Below are 12,512 nucleotides of genomic sequence, written 5' to 3'. Positions count from 1 at the left end.
CTGTGTAAACAAAGATATCAGTGAAATGCATTTACAGTATGTCCTTTGTGGATAAATTATGAGTCACAGTTCAAGTGATGTGTTATTAGTTCCAACTTTGTTAAAATACGTGCAAAGTATTTCTATGGCAACAAGCTACTCAAGTCAAACTCTGCAGCTGCATTATGTTCCACATGCTCCCTGTTCAGGGAAGGTCTGCTGGGAAATTCTCCTCCACAATGTTCCTCCGCTCACAACACCCCGCAACACAGACATTACTTTCTCTATGTTCCCTAGTAATGTACAGCTCCTTGTGTGTGGCAGCGCCCATTTTCTACACAAAACCAAAAAAGCTCAGCGTTGTCAGGGCTCAGCATCCCAAGCACAAAATCCCCTCTGCATCTGCTTTTCAGTGGGAGCGCTTACACAGGTCAGAGGTTTTCAGAGTACGATAAAGACAACATGGATGAGGAGAGGAGGATAATCAGTGTTTCAGTAAAATATGCAGGAAAACCTCGGTCCAGCTGTCCGGTGATCCCGGAGACAGACCGGACACAAATCTGGTGGAAGTCCCATGTGAAGGGTTACCATGACTCAGATATAACGGCTTAAGTATGGATAAATGTTGCTAAATGGACTGTATTAACTGCAGTAATAACTGAATCAACAATTATCCTCCTCCTCTCCTCATCCATATTGTCTTTATGGTCCTCTTAAAACCTCTGACCTGTTGACTCCAGGCCTGGCTCCACTCATCATGACGGTTTGTTGTTGTAATTAAGTGAAATACAATCTGGTGATAACATAGTGTTTTATTCTGAAAATGAACCGGATGTTTTCATTTTGTTTTGATGCCTGACTTTCTGTCCCGCTCCATCTGCTCTATTGAGATTGATGCGTCGTACTCCAGCATCTGACAAAAGTAGAAGTCTTGTTTATCTGGTCCGGAGGGGTTCGATCTGCCAGATCAGAGGCGCAGTCGGAACGAAACAGAGCGGATCAAGTGGAAGTTAACACATTGACTAGAATAGGAACCTATCGACTCTTAATGCACGATGGATCGAGGAAGGACCGGACATGGATCCACCAGGAATTGTCGGTACAGTCAGCAATTTTCTAGTATCCGTTCCCCGACATGGTTTATCATACACACACAGGCTCTTTTTCTTTTGAGGGTACAACTCCAGATCTAGAGCGGCTGCTAATGACAGAAAACACTTTTTACTTCCAGTGTTTTTGTGTTTTTCTGCAAATGTTCTTAAATCAGACTATCAAACATACAGAGTAATTTAAAACAGACTTATGGTCATTACCAAGAGGTGGCCCAAGATATTTAATCTAGCAGCAGAAAGCATCAGTAAGAATCACTCGAAAAAACATTTGAAATGGATACACACCTTACTAATGTAAAAATTAAAACAAAGTAAACATTGTACTGAAATAAGAAGTGATACCTAAACTATAACTACATCGTGAATTAAAAGGTTTTCTCCACATTTTTCACACAGTAGCTGAGGAAATGGAAGTAAATCAGCACAGAACAACCATAGACTGTCAAATATATAATGTGTGTTATGTTAAGGATTGTATTGAAATTGCATTGATTGTTATAAAAATGCATAATTCTCCACCTGAGCACTAATAAGAATGTTATTGATTGTAATGTAAGAAACAAACACTAAATACATTATTGAGAGATGCGCCTCCAGCTAGACACATTCACAATGGATATTAACAAAATGCTGTGTGTTAGTTTTATATGTGTGTCCGTACACTGTGTCACACACAGGCTGCTGTGCACGTGGTGCCGATCATTTCCCTATTACTCTCAATCAGTCAGCTAATTAATTGTGATAACAAACAGTAAACAGCAGGAAATTGAAAACTTGCAAAGCCCTGATGGCTGGAAATTAATTTAAGCCATATAAAGTTGGAAGCTCAGCCTCTATTTGCTGCTCATTACCTGGAGGTGTCTACAGTTTATTAATTGAAGGTGGCTGTGCAGTCAGTTTATTGGGTCATTAATTATAATAACTAGCTAAAAACCTCTTATTTTATTGTGTGCTGCAGTGAGTATTTGTATTTATGTGAATTTTCCCCCAGTCATTTATTTATACAGACAATGCATGCACAAATTGCATTCTTCAAAGGCCATGATCCGATTGCCAAGATATATTCTTCATTTGAAAACAGTGCGAACACTTTAAAATGATGAATGTTATCGCTGACAGTGGATATATTTATGTTAAGGGTAAAGGAGGTTGGTGTGTGAGTAAAACAGCCCGCTCTTGCCTCGCCTAAGGTAGGCTGGAGGCCATGGTTTCAATGAAATCAGAGGAATCCAGCTCACTGCTTCACTGAATGCTTGCGGCAGTATTGATTTCAATCTAACCAACAGTACCTGACTTACCTGATTGGTAAAATTTTAATTTTAGTTCACATTTAAGCCAATATGCAAAATGGCAGCAGTCAAAAGAAGACGAGGCAAAGTTCTCGCAATGTAAAAAGTAACTCCTAAAGTTCAGATGACTGCTGTAAGATATATCTTGAAATGTAATGTTTTTGTCAAATAATGCAGTTAGTGTTAAGAAATTCTAAATATTTTGGAAAAAGGATGGGATATTAATAAAAATAAATAACAATAATAATAATAATCCTTAGGGCATCGGATAAGTGACAGTTTAAAACTGAGGGGAAAAAAAATAATGAAGAGAATGAAAAAAAGGGCACACACATGTACATATATACACATGCATACACCCACAAACATATACACACATATGTACATACATACATGTACGTGCATAGGACTACATACATACAAGTGCACATAAATACATCCACAACTACACCCACACACACTCATCTTGCATAGAAATAAATGAGGATATAAACAAAGAAATAGCACTAACAATTCTAATGCTAACAGCTATAATATTTATGATGAAAAAGAAAATAATAATAAGACAAAATATTAATAAATAAATACATAAATACATTTAAATGTAATTATTTATAAGTCTGGTGAAGATTAATTAAACAAGATTAAACTAATAGTTTGCCTAATAAATCTGGGGTGCCAATCAGAGTCAAGTCTGACAAATTAAAACAACTGCATACAAAAATAACCTGGTTCAAACCCGTACAAAACAAAACAAATCAAAGCAGCAATACAAATTAGGCAAATTGAAACCCCTCAATGCAAAATACACACAATTTAATGAATCCAATCAAACCCAGTTTTTAGGAAGTATACTGCAGTGCAGCCAAAAAACAACAATTTACAAAACTAAAATGAAAATAGTCCATTCCAGAATGCTCCAACCAAAGTTCAGTCTGTTCCAGCTCAAATAGAAAAATAACAAGAACTCAAAATTTGATCCGGGTTTTACCGTGGACCCCAACAAAACCACAACAATCAGAGTACACAAAAGAAAACCAGCATATCTTTCCGCAGTCAGGTTACACACAAAACAACAATAACACAGCAATGTGTGCAAAAGGCAGGCACTCACCGTACTTTAGGTCAGTCAGTAAAGTCAGTAAAGTCAGGGGTCAGACTTTGCTCCATGGCGAGAAAACTCCATTGAGGAAACGTCACCCTGAGAATAAGCTCCGACAAGGAAACCACACTCCTGAACACAGTGGCGATGAGGACCGCTCCACAGAACGATATGCAGACTTCAACAGCACTCCATGTCTGAGGTAAGCCAGCGTTTTTTCCTCCACTGAACCGCACATTCACCGGCAACACTGCAAACTCTAAAATCCTTCTGGAAGGCAGGATTCAGATTACGCTCGCAATTGAGAGATGTTGTGGTTGGTTTTTGGATTGAAGGTGGATGTGGATGGACGAATGAATGGACAAATCAACTAGAATACAGGTGGTGATGTAATACAGACATTCCGGCACTACAAATTGAAGCCAATGAGCTCATGGATAAATCTTGAAAGACCTATTAGGAGCCTATAAAGCCGCACATAGATACAGTGCATGTAAGATCCACAACTATCACGTTAACCTACACAGGTTATGCTATGTGTCATTGAAAAAAGTAACACAAGTAAAAGGGAGCAAATCTGTTGGTACCTCAGACTCTATTTTTAGAGCAGGTCAGAAGTTCAAGAGCTCTTTCACCGGTGGGTACATCCTCACTATGGTTTGTCGTTGGAAGGCAACTGTGGACAGCAAACTATTAACTATATTAATATATATGTATATATATGTGTGTATATATGTGTATATATATGTGTGTGTATATATATATATTTATTATTGGTTATATAGTCTGACCACTGCAGGAAGAAAAGACCTGCGATATCTCTCCATGAGACACCGGGGGTGAAGAAGTCTGTCACTGAACAAGCTACTTAGTGTTGTTATGGTCTCCTGGGGGGGTGTGACCTGTTGATTAAGAAGATAGATCTGTTCTATATTGCAAAATTTAGACAGCCTACCATTTATTTATTTATTTGTTTATTTCAACAGGGACAGTGTACAGCCATTTAGTTGTACCAGAGTTAGCTAGCAGCTAATTTACATCTGTAGTCCCTGAGCAGGAGACAGAGGCGATGCCTCTGTAGAAAACAAATAGTACATCATTCAAACAGCTATACAATAATACATAACTACTATAAAACAACAGGGGTACATTTACATCAAAAATACCAACACCTAGCAATAAAATATAAATAGCTAAAAGCACTACACTATGAAGGTCGTTATATTTAACATGAACACCAACAGAGAGAAACATCCAGCAGACATAGTCTTTGCTATCAAGTAGACAGTGTCACAAGTTGTTCGTCTTTTAACGTATACCTGAGCTACTTCTGGTAGAGTTGAAACCACAACAGAGTCAAACCTATGCTTGTGCTTTCAGCTTAATAATGATGATGCAGCAAGATGATATGACATAATTTTCTTGATGTCAATGTGCCATTGTCTTAAAAATATTTTTGAAGTTCTTAGCATCATGCACAACTCTTTAAAAAATGTGGTGTTTCGCTTCAAACCACCTGGTCCATACGAGAGTGGGATAATGCTAATGTAGTGGTGTTCGAGACGAATCAGGGAAAACTTGTTTTGCACTCAAAATAGTCAATGGTTTCATCGATAAAGGATGGGGACAGTCCCAGCTCCACCACTTCTTTTAGTTCCATCAGATCAGCCCATGTACCATCACACTGCCTACAAGCAATGGAAGTAGCCCAATGCCTCCTATTGTTCCACAAGACTGAAATGTTTTTGGAATTAGCTGGGGTCTATCCACTTTATCAGTGTGCTGATAGGGCAATGTTTCTATCTTTTGGTTCAAATACTCTAAAGTGAAGTACTTCGGCTTGATCGTCTCCTTAATGCAAAGAGACAACTGCAAAGGAACACTACCTACTAGAAGATCATGTAGTTTATCTGGAGGAAAGCCTGTGATTGGATAGAAGGAATTCAGGGACTCACAAGACACCAACACCTGACAAACAAAGGTGATAAATATCTATAAATAAAATACTCACCGTGAGAAGTATAATCCTGATCGCTGACAAAATTCAGAGCGCAAATCCACTTTACTTTAGGCATCACAGGAGCTATTCAGAGCGTTGACTGCGTTCCTACAGCCAACCCTACTGACGTTAATGACGTCAGACACGCACACTGATAAATAAATAAATAAAACAAACAAGTCCAGTGTAGTTATATGTTTGAAGTGATGCTTATGCAATCCGCAAATAGTTCATGTTAATAAAGAAATACCAGTTTGTATGTCACAGCAACTCAAAATATTCAAGTTGTATAATTTTTTTCTGGGTTTTCTTGGGTTTACAGTGTGCTTGAGAGCTTTGGAAACTGAAAAATCTCAGAGATGTTTCGCATCAACAAAAACCTTGTTATCAGAAACCCAATAAACTGCAGTTCAATCTGAGCAAGGAGGCCTCATGCACCAACTGCTCTGTCTCTGCTGCTCTTTCCTTAAGGACACAGACAATAGAAGGTAGTCTGTCAAGTGCATTGTGGCAGGCCATATGCCTGCAAGCAAACCTTGTGCCACTTAATATGTGAAGCTCTCTGGATGCTCCATCATACATTTCTTTCCGCATGCTAAGCCACTTGTTGTGAGCATAAGAGCCAGACATAAATACATATAGCCACATTTGCAAAGAAGCACTCGGTTTGTGGGACTGCTTTGAGTGTGTCAACAAGAACTGGGTCAACACAATGAGACTTACAACGATCATAAAAGGCCAGCTTTTCCACCTCCTAGACGCTAGATTAAACTCCAAAAGCGCCATCCTAGGTTTTCCCAACAAGTTTACTTCTGTACTCCAGTCCATCATTGTGTTTATGTGTGCTTCCCCTTTGCATGTGCAGAAAACCCCTCCACTTTTGAATGCTGCCTTTTTTCAGTTTCTTTTCCCCAAGGTGGAAGTAAATACTGACTCTGTGCTTGGTAGGCTGAAGTGCCTACATGTGTAACAGTACGCAGAGTCCTGGCTCTGTGAGTTCTCTGGCCTGAGTTCACAGTGTACCACAAGGCTTGAAGTTTCTTTGTCTATCTCCCTGAAGTGTCCAGAGGAAAAGTTTCAGGTGGCTGGACAAGGCCATCAGCTCTTGATTTGTTGAAACACTTCTAAAAAGAGATGGAAAAATAGTAATGATATTCCAATTACCCAATACCCAACAGAGATTAATAACCATCAAAATCAGACATTAAGTTAAAATATTTTCCTATGTCAACAGATGATCCAGGCCATTGAACGTGCAAAATAAATTGTTGAATTTGTGGCCATCTAACTTACTTTACTCCAACTGAAGTGTTTATATACTGTAAAGTGGCTTTCTTACTGATCTTCTGGCTTGTCGAAGGTTATTAACTTTCACTAGCATGAGAGGCAAACTGATTACACGGCATGTCAAATCAAACCACGGAAAATAGTTCTGGCACATTTTTCTCCAGCTAGTTAACACCATTAATAGATCTTTAGTGAGGTAAAACCATTTGCTTCCATTAGCATTGTATTGGCAAACAATGTGGCTAAAATGCTAGCATGTTAACTCAGCAGGCCTAAACAACATGGATATTTAGATATTATTTACATGTTGCTAATAATCCACTACCATAGAAGCATAACAAACAGTGGAATCAGAAGGACTGTTTTTTAAGCTGTATAAATTAATCAGGTTTAAATAAATGAAAAATCATCTCTTACTCGTTGATATTGGATAGGGCTGAAAAATCGTATAAAAAAGGTGCAAAATTTTGCTTTAGAACAGTATTAGAAGTAAAATGGAGGTGTATGTGTAACAGCGGAGGCATACTTGGAGGTCCACTTAGGCTAGTGGTCAATACGTAAACAAGTTAAATAGAGCTTTTTTCTTGGGGGACTCAAAAGTTTGCTTAAACAATATTCAATGATTAAACAAAAGTGTTGCACTTTCCCTTTGATATTGTTGTATTAGCTTACCTGTATTTATTTATCACTGTAAAAGTTGAGCCTTCAGAGATACTTGTAGAGAGCAGTGTGCAGTAAGCATAGACTGTATAAAATATGGACGTAGTATCTGTGACGTCACCTATCTGTTCCTGAGAGCTGTTTTGAAGCCAATCGACAGCGGCAGCCATATTGGAAATGCAGAACTCAACCAGGCAGAGCGTGACGTAGTGTGAGCCTCTTAGCCAACAGGTACGTGTTCCTGACCCGGAGTCACGTCAGTCATGTCCTTATTTGGGCAAAAACAAGTAATCTTAATATCTTCTGAACCGTCTCGTAAGAAAAAAATTCACCCCCGTACAGTGTGTGCCAGAGATTAGCTTTGTAGGGCCAAGCCGTTTTTTGAACCAGGCTGTAAACATGTTTATTAATGCTGCAAAGATCGGCTTTTTTCCCATTCATGTCTATGTTGTTTCCGGTGTTTCTGCAGCCAGCCTCAAGCGGATTCTCGATGAATTGCAGTTTATAACACTTCCGCATGGGCTTCATCGTTTGAGACCAGAGGTTTAGTGATGGGAATTCCGGCTCTTTTTAGAGAGCCGTTTCTTTTGGCTCGGCTCTCTACAAAGAGCCGGCTCTTTCGGCTCCCAAGTGGATCCTCAGATTTTTTCTTGTTTGAATGAATGTATTACGTAAAATAATGTTAAATTATATGTCAAATGAATTACTAATGTAAAAAAACATGTATTATATCAAATGTTTATCATATAAAAGGCTTTATTTATATACTCAACATGGAGCAGAGTTTTACAGAAATTGAAGTACAAAAACAAGACCCATCTCAATTAGACAAAAAGGTCCAATCTCTGATTGTATGTTTCTTATTTATAAACTTTTTAACACTTGCATTAACAGCAGGTTCCTTTGATTGTCTCTATTCTTCCAATTGCACTGATGTAGTTCCAATGTCCATGACCTGGATGACTGAGAACCATCACAGACACTTCTGATGTGCCTTTGCAGGTTTTTTGTGGACCCTGATTGATGAAATTTTCACCTTACACAGTCTACACTGCCTTTAAACTGTCTATACCATTAAAATGCGTGCACAGTTTACTGCGTTTCCTGCAGTCACTCAATTTCTCACCTGTCCAGTGCGTTCTCTGTCTTTGCACATGTTCTCCCTCTCATCTCCCTCCTGTTGGTGCTCACTGTGCTGTGTGTGTCTGTAACCCCTCCCCTCCCCGTTCCGCTCAATGTAGACACGTGATTAGTCAAGACGCCACCATGTCTTGACCAATCACGTGAGGTTTTAACAGAAAAGACGAGAAAAATAATAAAAAAACCTGGCTCCCGTTGTTCACTTCAAAGAGCCTGGTCTTAGAGCCGGATCGTTCGCGACCGACACATCACTACCGAGGTTGCCGCTTGGCAGTAAGTTGAGGAGTCACTTTGTGTGCATCTCTTAAATGGATCCCAGGAGCCCTGTGGCCGTACAGAAATGGTTCCACCTTCTTAAAGCAAGTTCTCTGTCCAAGAAAAAAATCCTTTCACAGCCACGCCTTAATCCACATATGGCTATAAAGAGGCAATGTTGAAGTGAAATAATTGCAAAGTTAGGTTGACAGCATCTTAGACATCTTTCAGTTTTATGTCGACCTTCAGACACAAAAAGGTATGACATTTTTTTAAAACATTTAAAGCTGAAGTTGTGAAAAAGCTCTGGAAGGAGTTACGTACCAGAGAATGCTGAAGTAACACAGAGAATCAAAGTATTTCTCCAGTGGTTCTCAGATTTTATCACTCCAGTTTTATCTTTCTCTTCTCATTGTTCTTATAGTTCCACAGACTTCCCCATGCAGCCACAGATTTGACATCTCTGACATTTCCTTTAATCATGTCGCTGCCATGAGTAGTTATAAATAACTTAAGAGACAGATAAAGGAATAAGGTTACAAGGTTATATACCTCCATCCCTGCATAGAGATGTGGAATTCCACGCACCCACACTGAATGCCTCTGATCCTTGTCTCTCCGTCTTTGCCGCCCCCACCCTTCCACCCTCCTCTCTTTTCATCCAGAGCCACTGGGTGCTGAACTACGTATTGCTCTCTTGTGATGTTAGATGATAGCAAGTACTGTTGCATGTGTGCATGTATTGTGAGAGAGGAAGAGGAGTGAGTGTTAGTCTACTAATTAAGACGTACCCTGCTGCATGATTGACATCTGCAGAATGACATTCTGAGAAAATGTAGCGTTGTATGATCTCTGCTTTCTTATCTTTCACTTGTTTGCCCTCAGCTGTTATTCTCTGTACCAGTGCAGGTGGGAGACAGGGGAACAAAACAGTGCAATGGGTTAGACTGAGGGAAAGTCTGTGAAGAGAATTAAAATAGGGGAGAAAAGAAAGGAGACAGAGGCAGGGAGGCTGATCAATCTGATCAGTTTTGTTTTAGCTTCTGCACAAATCTCTGTCAAAACTAAAGAAATGTCATTATCTATTCAATAGAGCACATGTTTACAGTCAAACAAAGACTAAATATGCATCAACCTCTGACAGAGAATAGGCTACAAGTGAGTTGTTAAATAAAGTATCAATTCAATTGATTTGTCTTTCTGGAGTCAGACGAAATTATGCTGAGATAATTTTATGTCAAGGTTGTGAATTCTGTTTCGTTGAAAATAAAGAAAAGCAAATATGTTTAATTTGCATGCAAACAACCTGTAAACAAAGAAGGGACCGCTGAGAGCAGTAAAGAAGTGTTCACTGAATTCAAACTGTAGTGCAGCTACTGTTTGACAAAGCTGGCAGGATAGATTGGCAGAGGTTTTTTTGCAGAGTGCACAATGATTCATTTTTTTTGCAGCAATTTGTGTAGGAGACTGCTGAACCTTGTAAAGAAATTGCTGAAAAGAATTTGGAGAGCCAGTCAGAGTCAAGTCTGAAAAAAAGGAATCGCAAGACAAAAATAATTTCGGTCAAATCTGTACAAAAAAACAAATAAAAAATGAATACATTTTAGGCACATTCTTATAACAGTTTGACAGCCGAAAGGTTGTTCTTCCTATGCTTGCTTCCAACCACAGTGAGTGATAGTGAGAACTATCAACAACCTTTAAAGTGTAAAGCATTAAGGGAGAAAAGAAAAGGATCAGCTTTGAGTTGAATCAAAGAATATATACTGGGTCAGATAGGATCATCTGGTCTGATAACTTGGCTAAAAATTCACCCTGAATTAAACAGCAGTAAATTGGGACCATTTTTTTTTAGGTTCTTATCTACATGGTTGTTAAGTGGTCATTTAAGATTGGGGATTAAATGATCAGACATTATTGGCCTCTGTGCAAATCCCTTGACTTCATTCCAGTTCACAGCAGAGCAGTGACTGCTGCAAAAACCATCAGAGAACAGAGATGTGTTCGAGGACATAAAAGAGATTTTTCATGAACTACCTATTTACATTAAGTAGTATGATGATCACTGTCCTGTTTTATGCAACAACTGACCCACCTTTGTTTGGGATATGATGCAGAAAAAAACATTACATTTAGGAAATAATAGGGTGATATGGGTAATTTTGAAACTTCAACCATCCTTCATTTCATTTTCCATTTAATAGTCTCATAAACTGTACTCAGAGGTGATTGGTTTATCAGTTTCAAGGTCTCAATAATCCATCATGTTGCACGTGTGAAGCATAATTCTTCAGACAAGCTGCTGCCTCAGGCTCAAAGTGAGGAAACTTTCAGATAACTTCAATTTAATGATGAATTGGTTTAATTATGATTGATAGGCTGAGCATGGCATATTGAGTGCCTAATTGCAATATGTTACTGCTTTAGGCATTCGACTATGAACACTCTTTTGGATCTTTTTTTAGGTTGACGTCTTCACAAAGTATTTATAGCACAAATAAAATTAGGATTGTAACTGTTGAAAGCTTTGGCAGAAACATCAGGATGAAAAACACCATGTTTACATGTGCAGTGTTTCTTTAGCCTGGTTAAAGTAATTGTGATTACAGATACACACTTCACTGTTACATGGACAGAGATCTGATTATGACATTGATATTTGATTACCTTCAAACACAGTTTGCAGTATGTACAGCTTACAGAAGGTAGTATGTAGTATGACTGTTCTGTTGGATCTGTTCTGCAGTATGCTGGGACAGGCATCGCTGGATTTCCTGTTTCGGAAAGCTGAACGACCAAGCTTATAGTGAAACTGCTTCTTTAGCATTACTTATGATTTAAAAAGTTAAGAAGAGGTTCATATGGAATTTATTTTCACAGCACCTACAAACTGAGTGACCCTGTAAGATATGAAAGAAAGAAGAAGCAGAATGTTAGCGCTGTGCATTGTGGGAAACAGTACTTGAGGGAGACTGGTCCGACGCATACTGAGAAATGTTCCCGAATCAGTACGACATCCGGGTAGTATAAGCATACTGCAGATTTTGCTCATGTTCACATACTACAAACTACATACTGAATTTGACCAAAACAGTATGTACTGTTAGTATAGTAGGTGGTTTTGAAAACAACCATAGGCCTGCCAGCCCTGCCTATATTATAACCTAGTTGGCCACCCCAGTAAAACAATCTGAAGTCCTGTCTGGAAGGTAAGACCCTGTTGTCAGGGACTTTAGAGAAGTGCAACTCTGGTAGTCAAGAAGGAAAGTTATACGCTTTAAAGACTTCAGGGGTTTTTTACCACCACAGCCCCCCTGTGGAGCTTCCTGGGGCAGGTTAGGGCGGTGCCTGACAGATGGAACAAACTGTGAGCCTAAATCCAAGGGCAGATGTTCTGAGGTGGATTGTTAATATAATACATTTCAATGAAGGCAAAACCAGCAGGTAAATCTGTGTCTGTTATGATGATAAGACTCTGTAGAATGGGAATTCAGAGTACCATAAGACAAGTAGATACCAAAGTTAACTATATGTCAGTAATGACCCTATTATATTTTAAATGTCCTTTTATAGGAGCTCTTTCTTATGGATTCTGTCTTTTTTCTGTCTAAACTTTTATTATGGCCCTCATCATATTTTATTCCAAGTCTCGAGAAAACACTACAATAAGAACTGACAGCACATATAAG

Source organism: Notolabrus celidotus, unplaced genomic scaffold (assembly GCF_009762535.1).
Source record: "Notolabrus celidotus isolate fNotCel1 unplaced genomic scaffold, fNotCel1.pri scaffold_242_arrow_ctg1, whole genome shotgun sequence".
In the NCBI taxonomy this organism is placed as follows: domain Eukaryota; kingdom Metazoa; phylum Chordata; class Actinopteri; order Labriformes; family Labridae; genus Notolabrus; species Notolabrus celidotus.
Note: the sequence above shows the minus strand (reverse complement) of the source record.